Source organism: Oncorhynchus masou, chromosome 14 (genome assembly GCF_036934945.1).
Source record: "Oncorhynchus masou masou isolate Uvic2021 chromosome 14, UVic_Omas_1.1, whole genome shotgun sequence".
Lineage (NCBI taxonomy): Eukaryota > Metazoa > Chordata > Actinopteri > Salmoniformes > Salmonidae > Oncorhynchus > Oncorhynchus masou.
Window position 1 is genome coordinate 26,994,123 of NC_088225.1, and position 12,713 is coordinate 27,006,835.

Consider the following 12,713-nt stretch of genomic DNA (forward strand, 5'->3'; position numbering starts at 1 on the left):
CTAGGACACACTACTAGCCTGAAGGAATCTGGTGTGTTTGTGGTAACATGCCACTCCTTGGTGCATTTATCAAGAAGGCACGTCAGAGCCTGTCCTTTCTCAGGTGGCTGAAAAGACTTGCCACCAGTTTCTACAGATGTACCATTGAGCTGCATACTGACTGGCTGTATCACCGCCTGGTACGGCAGCTGCACCGCCCTCCACCACAAGACTGGGTGGTGGTGAAGTCTGCACCGTTCATCACTGGGGTTGAGCTCTGAAGCATTAAAACTGCTGAACAGCTTATCAATGACCGTCTACCTGCAATCACTGGCTGTCTACACACAGCACTCCACATATTCCCACCCACACAGACGCACGCAAACCCACACTCATTAATTTACACACACACACACACACACACACACACTCACAGTGTATCCGGTGCACATGACGAATAAACATATTTTTGATTTTGATTGATTTTTGTCATGCCAGACTGTTTGGCATGACAAGAAGTGTCAAGTAGTGGAATGTTAGCACAAACACAAGACCATAACATCTTTAACTTTAAATCATCATAGACTTGCTGTCAGTCTTATCTCCCAACACTCCAATGCAGATTAGGAGCCTAGTGACTGTAGTATTCTGACATCCTGCTCTGGAAGAGGGACCGCTTGTTGCCCTTTGTCCAGCGGTCGAGGACCAACCCAGGTCATCACATTCATCAGTGGGAAGCTGCTGCTGCCATTGGTAGAAGAATGGGATTAGAAATGTTACTGTAAATGTACATACTTCCCATCAAAATACATAAGAATACACACTGAATACACACATATGAATACACGCTCTGTCCACAAAACTGCACTGGACAACTGTTCTGCCTGCGGCTATGGAATCCTGACCTGTGCACTGTCCCAGACATGTTATTTGACCCTGCTGGTCATTTATGAACATTTGAACATCTTGGCCATGTTCTGTTATAATCTCCACCCGGCACAGCCAGAAGAGGACTGGCCACTCCACATACCCTGGGTCCTCTCTAGGTTTCTTCCTAGGTTTCTCCTTTCTAGGGAGGTTTTCCTAGCCAACGTGCTTCTACACCTGCATTGCTTGCTGTTTGGGGTTTTAGGCTGGGTTTCTGTACATAGTACAGTTTATCAAAGTACTATCATAGTACTGTTTATCAAACTAGACACTCTAATGTACTTGTGGCAAAAGGGTTTTCTAATGATCAATTAGCATTTTAAAATGATAAACTTGGATTAGCTAACACAACGTGCCATTGGATCACAGGAGTGATGGTTGCTGATAATGGGCCTCTGTACGCCTATGTAGATATTCCAAGAAAATCAGCCGTTTCCAGCTACAATAGTCATTTACAACATTAACAAAGTATACACTGTATTTCTGATCAATTTGATGTTATTTTAATTAACAAAAACAAGGACATTTCTTAGTGACCCCAAACTTTTGAACGGTAGTGTGTGTATATATATATATATATATATATATTTATTTTTTACACATAATTTGCGGTTACCTATAGATGAGTCCTGTGACACTTGTGAAGGTCATAGAGAAAATCGTATTCATGAGAGTCTCCCCTTTCCATAGAGTGGTCATAATACTCTGTAGGCTAAAATCTTCTGACACTACAGAAGTTTTCAGGAAAACACAGATTTTCGGGATGTCTCATGGTCTGACAAACATCTCTCTAGCTCTGACACCTTTCACCGCAGATGCGGAAGTGGTGGATTGAGACATATCTCCAGCTTAAACTGATGGACTTTGATGGGATTTAAAAAAAATGTTCATTAGGTTAACGCACCGGTGTGTCAATCGACCATAGACAGTTTAAGAATTCACTAACTTTCCGGTCCAACACACCTGAACACGTTTTTCTGCCTGTATGATGATACCTATTCTGGTTAGAGCCAGAATAGGCTCTCTCTCTCTCTCTCTCAATACAACTATCTCTGACAGTATTAAGAAGGGTAGTATGTCAGATAGAGAACCAGACTGTCCATGGGGAAATTATTTAAACAAACTCAAGGGGAAGTAAAAGCAAATTTAGATCATGTAATTTCTGAATATGCTCGCATGTAACCTTTGTGGAGAGAGCAGATTGAAATGTGAAACTACACTGACCCATTGAGAAACCAATATCCCCAAAACTTCCACCAATGCTCTTGAATGGGGAATCATTCAAAAACACCTGTGTTTTTGTATAAAGTCTTCAAAAGGGTTTAAGTCTGTGAAAAGACAAGTATTTAAATAGACAACTGTGCTTAGGTGTGGTCTCAGAATGAGGAGGTCGATTCATTTTCTATCCACCATGATTTTCACTTTTATGAAACGCATACATGTTTTTAAATTTTCTCTACGCCCAGTTAATAATGACGTTTAATACTAAAACCCACCTGAGTGACTGGACCTTACATTCTTTAGACCATTTCAGACTTTTTATGAACAAATAAATCCAACCAAATAATGCTGAATTCAGTTGTGACAGAGAACAAGCCTCAACTGGTGCTCCCCACACAGTAGGTGCTCCACTATTCCAACATGATTGTAAAAACAGTGTTTTGGTCCACTGTATTTTGCTATGACAGAGTTTAAAGGTCAGGTGTGACTGATTAGTACGTACATTAGGATGTGACTCTTTACTTGAAACAACTTGTTTCTTTGTTATTATATTTCTTACAGTAGTTACTGTATGTTTGCAACTGTTGTTAATGGAAATGTTGTCCATGCTCAACATTTCACAAGACTGGAAATAAACACTGTATTGAAAATGTTGATCCCAAAGGTTCTCTTCTTCTTGTTAAGTTATGAAAAGTGTGTTATTACATTGTGTTTGTAAAAACTATGTTCACTTCTACATCCTCATAACTTCATGTCCAGTTTCATGTTTATCTTCTCCTGTATTTCAACATTTGTCTGTGGACTTTATCCCTCTGAATGTTAATACACAACTAACTGCATACTTAAATTTGAGAAAGTGGCCTCCAAAGTTTCTGCACTAATTTCCACATCTGACCGTCAGAGCTTCTTATTACCCATGTATTTAGAATAGATACACTAATTACAGATACAGTATGATAACGGAAATTGAATAAAATATACTTAACTATTTTAATATACTATCTATAATGGTGCCGGTGTGGTATAATTGTTTAGTATCATGTCATTTTTTTCCCTACCAAAGTAGAAAACTGCCAAATAAGTTTAGCAGTTTTGCAGTTTTGGCAACACTTATTATTATTATGTTTAAAAACATAAAATGCAAAAAAACCAACAAAGATGCAAGAAAGCTATTTTCTTAAATGATCAGAAGAAGAAAAATTGCTGCTAAAACCATTAGCTTGAAACATTACATTTTTTACATGAACATGTTACAGCCAAGAAATTGTGTAGTTGAATAAAGCCAACGTTATTGCATGACTGGATTTTTTATTAGTTTAAATTAGTTTAAGCACTATTGTTCAATCACAGTAATATACTGAGCAAAGTCATTCTATTTTATAGAGGGGAAATTAGGGTTAACTGAGGTGTTTTTTTGTAGCTTGAATATGAAAACCAGTCAGAACAAGTCAAAGAGCGGCAACACCCATCCTGTTGTACTCCTTTATCCAACACCACATTGTTCAGTATGTTTGCTTGCTGTAGAGAGGCGAGTAAGTAGCACATAATACATTTGTAGAAGATTGCCTTAGAGGTAAAGTATCAGCATATTTTTGTTTGAACTTTACAAACATTTCACGGTAAACTCTTAGTTGATCAATGTGGGCTCATTTACAGGAAAGACAATTAATTTGTCATTTCAATTTCCTCATGAAATAGGTTTCATAAAAACTGCTTAGAAATGCCTGAAATGGCTTTAAATAAGTAGCAGCATTACAATAAATGATATTAATTGGGGGTAAAAATGTGTTTTATTCAGATCTTGTAAGGTGATAATTGAATGCTAACATTACTGCAAATGAGATAAGGAAATGTAAGAGATTTGCAAGTTCTTTTTTTTTCTTCAAATAAGTGGCAGCAGGAATTAAATTAGCTTGAATTAGTAGCTTGAATTAGTAGCAGAATGAGTAAGTGATGTTTTACAAATATTACAAATCTGTTCTAAATATAAACAAACCTTTTAAAATGGCCAAATCACCTTTAAGTAAGGTCAAACCGTATATCGAGTTGATTTCAATGGATTTTAGTTGATTTGGCCATGAACTATTTAAATAGAATGGTTTCGCCTATCACTACCAATGATTATTAGCTAAATGACCAGTTTTACAGTCCCATCAACTGTTTTCACGGTGAGGAATATACTAAATCAAATAAAACTTTATTTGTCATTTGTGCCGAATACAACAGGTAGACCTTACAGTGAAATGTTTTATTTATTTATTTTATATAACCTTTATTTAACCCGGAAGGGCTCATTGAGATTTAAAATCTCTTTTTCAAGAGCGTCTTGGCCAAGATAGGCAGCACCAAGCCATTACAAAAATTACTGACAAACAACATGAAAAACTACAAGTAATCTGTACATGTCAGCAGAGTTAAAGTGACTACGCATAAATAAACAGAGAGTAGCAGCAGTGCAAAATAGGGGGTGGGGACAATAGTCTGGGTAGCCATTTGATTAGCTGTTCAGGAGTCTTATGGCTTGGGGGTAGAAGCTATTAAGAAGTATTTTGGAACTAGACTGGGCGCTCCGGAACCGCTTGCTGTGCGGTAGCAGAGAGAACAGTCTATGACTAGTGTAGCTGGAGTCTTTGACCATTTTTAGGGCCTTCCTCTAACACCGCCTGGTATAGGGTTCCAGGAAGCTTGGACCCGGTGATGTACTGGGCCGTACGCACTACCCTCTGTAGTGCCACTACCCTCTGTAGTGCCTCTGTAGTGCCACTACCCTCTGTAGAGCCTTGCGGTTGGAGGCAGAGCAGTTGCCATACCAAGCAGTGATGCAACCAGCTCTTGATGGTGCAGCTGTAGAACTTTTTGAAGATCTGAGGACCCATGCCAAATCTTTTAAGTCTCCTGAAGGGGAATAGGTTTTCTTGTGCCCTCTTCAAGACTGTCTTGGTGTTTGGACCTACTGTTTGGACCTGCTCCACTACAGCCCCATCGATGAGAATGGGGGTGTGCTCGGTTCTCAATTGTCCTGTAGTCCACAAGCATCTCCTTTGTCGTGATCATGTTGAGGGAGAGGTTGTTGTCCTGGCACCACACGGCCAGGTCTCTGACCTCGTCCCTATAGGCTGTCTTGTCTTTGTAGGTGATCAGGCCTACTGCTGTTGTGTCATCAGCAAACTTGATGATGGTTTTGGAGTCATGCCTGGCCATGCAGTCATGAGTGAACAGGGAGTACAGGAGGGGACTGAGCAAGCACTCCTAAAGGGTCCCGGTGTTGAGGATCAGCGTGGCGGGAGTGTTGTTACCTACCCTTACCACCTGTGGTTGGCCCGTCAGGAAGTTTAGGATCCAGTTGCAGAGGGAGGTGTTTAGTCCCAAGGCCCTTAGCTTAGTGATGAGCTTTGAGGGCACTATGGTGTTGAATGCTGAACAGTAGTCAATGAATAGCATTTTCACATAGGTGTTCCTTTTGTCCAGGTGGGAAAGGGAAGTGTGGAGTGCAATAGAGATTGCATCATCTGTGGATCTGTTGGGGCTATATGCAAATTGAGTGTATCTAGGGTTTCTGGGATAATGGTGTTGATGTGAGCCACGACCAGCCTTTCAAAGCACTTACTGGCTACAGAAGTGAGTGCTATGGGTCGGTAGTCATTTAGGCAGAGAATTGTAAGGGAATTCTGCCCTATGTGCACATAAGTGACCACAGGACACTTCTTTGATCAGAGGTTAGTTTGTTTAATAAGGATTACAACCTGGAGTATACACTTACAGTAATTTGCAAGCGAGACACTCAGTACAAAAGATTATGTTTTCCCTTTTTATCCCCTACTGAGGATCAGGGATGTCCCTTATCTTTAATACCATATACGCTCATATTTAGTAGTTGCTAATAGAAAGATATCTCTGCTAGGCGGAGTTCAGCTTATTGTTATTTGCAGTTAGTTTCCCAATCCTTCTTCCTCCTATATCTACCATGTGCTAGCAGAAGACTGTAACATAGTATCAACAGGAACTGAAAGTATAGTTTCAGCAAACACACAGGGTTCAATTCTTGGGCCGACTCTCTTCTCTGTATACATCAATGTTGTCGCTCTTGCTGCTGGTGAATCTCTGATCCACCTTTACGCAGACGACACCATTCTGTATACTTCTGGCCCTTCTTTGGACACTGTGTTTACTAACCTCCCGACGAGCTTCAATGCCATACAACTCTCATTCCGTGGCCTCAAACTGCTCTTAAATGCAAGTAAAACGAAATGCATGCTCTTCAACCGATCACTGCCAGCACTTGCCCGCCCGTCCAACATCATAAACATAAACTCTTCTTCCAGACTCACATTAAGCATCTCCAATCCAAAATGTAATCTAGAATCGGCTTCCTATTTTGAAAAAGCATCCTTCACTCATGCTGCCAAACATACCCTCGTAAAACTGACATTCCTACCTATCCTCAACTTCGGCAATGTAATTTATAAAATAGCCTCCAACACTCTACTGAACAAATTGGATGCAGTCTATCACAGTGCCATCCATTTTGTCACCAAAGCCCCATATACTACCCACCACTGCAACCTGTACACTCTCGTTGGCTGGCCCTCACTTCATACTCTTTGCCAAACCCACTGGCTCCAGGTCATCTACAAGTCTCTACTATGTAAGCCCCACCTTATCTCAGCTCACTGGTCACCATAGCAGCACCCATCTGTAGCACGCGCTCCAGCAGGTATATCTCACTGATCACCCCCAAAGCCAATTCCTCCTATGGCCGCCTTTCCTTCAAGTTCTCTGCTGCCAATGACTGGAACGAACTGCAAAAATCACTGAAGCTGGACACTCATATCTCCCTCACTAGCTTTAGGCACCAGCTGTCAGAGCAGCTCTCAGATCACTGCACCTGTACATAGCCCATCTGTAAACAGCCCATCCAACTACCTCATCCCCATACTGTATTTTAAAAAAGCACCCCAGTATCTCTACTTGCACATTCGTCTTCTGCACATATACCATTCCAGTGTTTAATTGCTATATTGTAATTACTTTGCCACCATGGTCTATTTATTGCCTTACCTCTTGTATCCTACCTCATTTGCACATGGTGTATATATATTTTTCTACTGTATTATTGATTGTATGTCTGTTTATTCCATGTGTAACTCTATGTTGTGTATGTGTCGATCTGCTTTGCTTTATCTTGGCCAGGTTGCAGTTGCAAAGGAGACTGAGACTTGTTCTCAACTAGCCTACCTGGTTAAATAAAGGTGAAATAAAATAAAAATAAAATGCTTCTTTGCAGATGTCTCTGAGGAATATGAAGAGATGAAGAAGTGCTACGAGAAATTGCCCAGCAGCACCAATGCAGCAACAACAACTGCCTGATCAAGACAAAGTGTATCTAAGATCACAGTCATTCGGTGATTAGCAAGCTAATTAGATAATCATAAAGAATGTTTTTTTTGTCTCAATGTATTTTCTCTTCTCTGTCATAGCCTATTTGATATGCACCTTTAACTAACCCAACAGTACAATGACTTAATGTTTAATATTAGTAATGTAAAGGTTATGGGTAGAAATTACTGGTGATAAACACTAGGATAAATGTTTGGATCAGCATGTTATACTGTATACATACATACACTACATGACCAAACGTATGTGGACACCTGCTCATCGAACATCTCATTCCAAAATAATGGGCATTAACATGGAGTTTGTCCCCCTTTGCTCCGATAACAGCCACCACTCTTCTGGGAAGGCTTTGTTGGAACATTGTTGGTGGGCATTCAGCCACAAGAGCATTAATGATGTCAGGGACTGATGTTGGGCGATTAGACCTGGCTCTCAGTCGGCGTTCCAATTCATCCCAAAGGTGTTCGATGGGGTTGAGGTCAGAGCTTTGTGCAGGCCAGTCAAGTTCTTCCACACCGATCTTGACAAACCATTTCTGAACCCCACTTTGTGCACGGGGGCATTGTCATACTGAAACAGGAAAGGGCCTTCCCCAAACTTTTGCCACAAAGTTGGAAACACAGAATCATCTATAATGTCATTATATGCTGTAGCATTAAGATGTCCCTTCACTGGAACTATGCCCGAACCATGAAAAACAGCCCCAGACCATTATTCCTCCTCCACCAAACTTTACAGTTGGCACTATGCATTGGGGCAGGTAGGGTTCTCCTAACATCCACCAAACCTAGAATCGCCCGTCGGACTGCCAAATGGTGAAGCGTGATTCATCACTCCAGACAGCGTTTCCACTGCTCCAGAGTCCAATGGTGTGAGCTTTACACCACCCCAGCCGACGCTTGGCATTGCGCAAAGGTGATCTTAGGCTTGTGTGCGGCTGCTCTGCCATGGAAACCGATTTCATGAAGCTCCCAACAAACAGTTCTTGTGGAGACGTTGCTTCCAGCAGCAGATTGGAACTGTGTAGTGAGTGTTGCAACCGAGGACAGATGATTTTTACACGTTACGCACTTCAGCACTCAGCGGTCCAGTGCTGTGAGCTTGTGTGGCCTACCGTATCCCTGTGATACGCTTGAGAAGGAGAAAGACATTTCGTGGAAAGAGACCTGGGTGCCTTGTGAGGATCAGGCGACGAGTGGCTAATCTGCCCTTGCCTTCCATCCTGCTAGCTGATGTTCAATCGCTGGAAAATAAATGGGACAAACTGAAAGCACGTATATCCTACGAACGAGACATTAAAAACTGTAATATCTTATGTTCCACCAACTTGTGGCTAACCAACAACATTAAGAATATACAGCTGGCGGGTTATACACTCCATCAGCAGGACAGAACAGCAGCCTCTGGTAAGACACAGGGCGGGGGCCTATGCATATATGTAAACAATAGCTCTTGCAAGATGTCTAAGGAAGTCTCAAGGTTTTGCTCCCTGAGGTAGAGTATCTCATGATAAACTGTAGACCACACTACCAAGAGAGTTTCCATCTGTATTCTTCATAGCTATCTACATACCACCACAGACCGACGCTGGCACTAAAACCTCAATGAGCTGCATTCCGCCATAAACTAACAGAAATTACGCTCATCCAGAGGCGGCGCTCCTAGTGGCCGTGGACTTAAATGCAGGGAAACTTAAATCAGTTTTACCTAATTTCTATCCGCATGTAAGGGAATACCCGCCTGAAATGGACAAAAATGAATGGGAAAACATTGGCATAGGGCAAACCATGTACACGATGGCCAATACCACCCAAATCGGCGTTGATTCATGCAAAATGTATTTCAAATGTCATATGGCAATTGCCAGTTGTAACACTTCAAAAATCCAACAGGTGGCATGTGCGCTCCACCGTGGTTTTTCATATTGAAAATGGACCCCAAGTCAACATCCAAAAGCCAAATTTTGAAAAAATTGATTTTTTTGTCAAAAACTTATCACCCCTAAAAAAAGTCCTTTCTGGACCGTTTTTTGAAATTCTTTCGCTTTTTTTGTCAATTACACATGTGTAAGAACTGTATGAATATACTTTTGTCCAATTTTATTATCAGAATTTTTTTTTTTTTTACTTGCGCATTATTGCATGTGTTTTCTCCATTTGCAAAATGATTTCATAGGAAGTCAGAAGTCAAAAGTCAATAATTGCAAAATTTCATAAAAACTTCACACACCCCTAAAAAAGTGCTTTCTGGACCGTTTTTCGAAATTCTTTAGAATTTTGTGTCAATTACACACGTATAAGAACTGTATCAACATACTTTAGTCATATTTTATCATCATCATTTTTTTTTTTTGTACTTGTGCATAAGGCATATGTTTTGTGGGGGCCAAATGTCATAAGAAATTTGACATGCTCAAAAATCCTGCAGAAATGCAAAATTGACTGGCCTGATGAACTCGGGATGGCCGGGCAGTGATTGTTGTTCCTTTCAATCACTCGTGGTGTTGATTTCATCATGTCCATTTGTTTATGTTTTCTCACTTTTGCAAAGTCACTGTGCATTTGCAATATGGTTAACTGGGCATTCACCATCACCAATTTGTCATGCTATAAAAATCATGCAGGAATGCCAAATTGACTGGCCCGATGAACTCGGGATGGCTGGGCAGTGATACTGGTACCTCTCCATCGCTCGTTAGGGTTGATTTCAGAATGTCGCTTTTGGTGATGGTACCTCACCGCTTAAACATATTGCAAATGGACAAAGTCACTGCAATTCACCGTCCATCAGTCAATTTGATATCATTCTGACACCAAACTGATACAAACTGACACCAAACCCACTTTTCCCAACTCGTTTAGGAGCCAAGTATCACATACTTCAGAGCTGGCCCAAAATTCACAATGCCTTCGGTTCAAACCATAAAAAAAACATAAAACACGTGGTTACGTTCTAGCTGCGGATCCATTTCTTGTGTTATGTGTAGGCCTAGCTGAGGCGACCCCGAATCCCAAGTTTCGGCTCGATAGGTCATTTGGTGTCCAGTAAAAGCCTAATTGGTGCTGAAAATCCACTTTTTTCAATTACTTGCTATGGGGTCCTTGAATGAGCTATCGGACAGAAACGTTGGGTTCTGTCTCTATGGGCGAGACGGTCACAATGCACCTAGTCTTGTGTCTCTGGGACATTTCTAAATGTCGCCATTTTCGTAATGGTCAAAATGAATTGAAGTCATTGCAAATGTACGAGGCTGTTTCTCGGTCCGAGAACCTTCTAGTGCCACCTAACTCACCACGCACTATCGACCTGAGGTCTAGAACAGGTTTCTAAAGTTTCGGAACTCTAGGTCTGACGGTTCTTTTTTAGCTCGAACAAAGCTAACTATTGGAGGCACTGTCAGTCTTTACGCACCCCAATACGTCCCTCCATCCAAGTTGTGTATCTGTGTGATTTAGTTTTTTTTTAACTGTGAAGGGTTAATGTCACACGGTCAAGGTTAGGCTTGCACAGATCGGGAGGACCTTAGGAACAGTCCTGTGTTTGAATTGTCCTTCTAAACCTAACGGTTCCCTTCGCTGTCACCCAAAATCAAATGACATTGTGGTGCAGGCTTCATTGTGGGCCTATTTTTCTCATGGTCGCTGCGCTCAGACCGAGCGAGCTACGGTCAGCGGGCGCCTCATTGGACTCGGCACAGTCTGGACACTATGGTGATGCCATTTTTTGTGTTGATTTCAGAATGTCCATTTGGTAATGTTTTCTCACTCTTTCAAAGTCACTGTGCATTTGCAATATGGTTAACTGGGCATTCACCATCACCAATTTGTCATGCTATAAAAATCGTGCAGGAATGCCAAATTGACTGGCCCGATGAACTCGGGATGGCTGGGCAGTGAATCTGGTACCTCTCCATCGCTCGTTAGGGTTTATTTCAGAATGTCACTTTTGGTGATGGTACCTCACTGTTAAAACATATTGCAAATGTTTTCTCACTTTTGCATAGTCACTGAAAATCGTGCAGGAATGCCAAATTGACTGGCCCGATGAACTCGGGATGGCTGGGCAGTGATTCTGGTACCTCTCCATCGCTCGTTAGGGTTGATTCCAGAATATCCATTTGGTGATGTTTCTCACTCTTGCAAAGTCACTGTGCATTTGCAATATGGTTAACTGGGCATTCACCATCACCAATTTGTCATGCTATAAAAATCATGCAGGAATGCCAAATTGACTGGCCCGATGAACTCGGGATGGCTGGGCAGTGAATCTGGTACCTCTCCATCGCTCGTTAGGGTTTATTTCAGAATGTCACTTTTGGTGATGGTACCTCACTGTTGAAACATATTGCAAATGTTTTCTCACTTTTGCATAGTCACTGAAAATCGTGCAGGAATGCCAAATTGACTGGCCCGATGAACTCGGGATGGCTGGGCAGTGATTCTGGTACCTCTCCATCGCTCGTTAGGGTTGATTCCAGAATATCCATTTGGTGATGTTTCTCACTCTTGCAAAGTCACTGTGCATTTGCAATATGGTTAACTGGGCATTCACCATCACCAATTTGTCATGCTATAAAATCATGCAGGAATGCCAAATTGACTGGCCCGATGAACTGGGATGGCTGGGCAGTGATTCTGGTACCTCTCCATCGCAAGTTAGGGTTGATTTCAGAATGTCGCTTTTGGTGATGGTACCTCACCGCTTAAACATATTGCAAATGGACAAGAGTCACCTGCAATTCACCGTCCATCAGTCAATTTGATATCATTCTGACACCAAACTGATACAAACTGACACCAAACCCACTTTTCCCAACTCGTTTAGGAGCCAAGTATCACATACTTCAGAGCTGGCCCAAAATTCACAATGCCTTCGGTTCAAACCATAAAAAAAACATAAAACACGTGGTTACGTTCTAGCTGCGGATCCATTTCTTGTGTTATGTGTAGGCCTAGCTGAGGCGACCCCGAATCCCAAGTTTCGGCTCGATAGGTCATTTGGTGTCCGAGTAAAAGCCTAATTGGTGCTGAAAATCCACTTTTTTCAATTACTTGCTATGGGGTCCTTGAATGAGCTATCGGACAGAAACGTTGGGTTCTGTCTCTATGGGCCGAGACGGTCACAATGCACCTAGTCTTGTGTCTCTGGGACATTTCTAAATGTCGCCATTTTCGTAATGGTCAAAATGA

General features: G+C 41.7%; 1 long non-coding RNA gene across 1 annotated transcript in view; it reads left to right on the forward strand.

Annotated features, from left to right (window-relative positions):
* Nucleotides 1-3,622: 3,622 nt before the first annotated feature.
* Nucleotides 3,623-12,713, forward strand: part of LOC135554654 (uncharacterized) — a 77,529-nt gene continuing 68,438 nt past the window's right edge. Inside the window, exons 1-2 of the long non-coding RNA XR_010457710.1 lie at nucleotides 3,623-3,700; nucleotides 7,412-7,529. This is a non-coding gene — a long non-coding RNA (uncharacterized LOC135554654). The remainder of the gene's footprint in view (nucleotides 3,701-7,411; nucleotides 7,530-12,713) is intronic.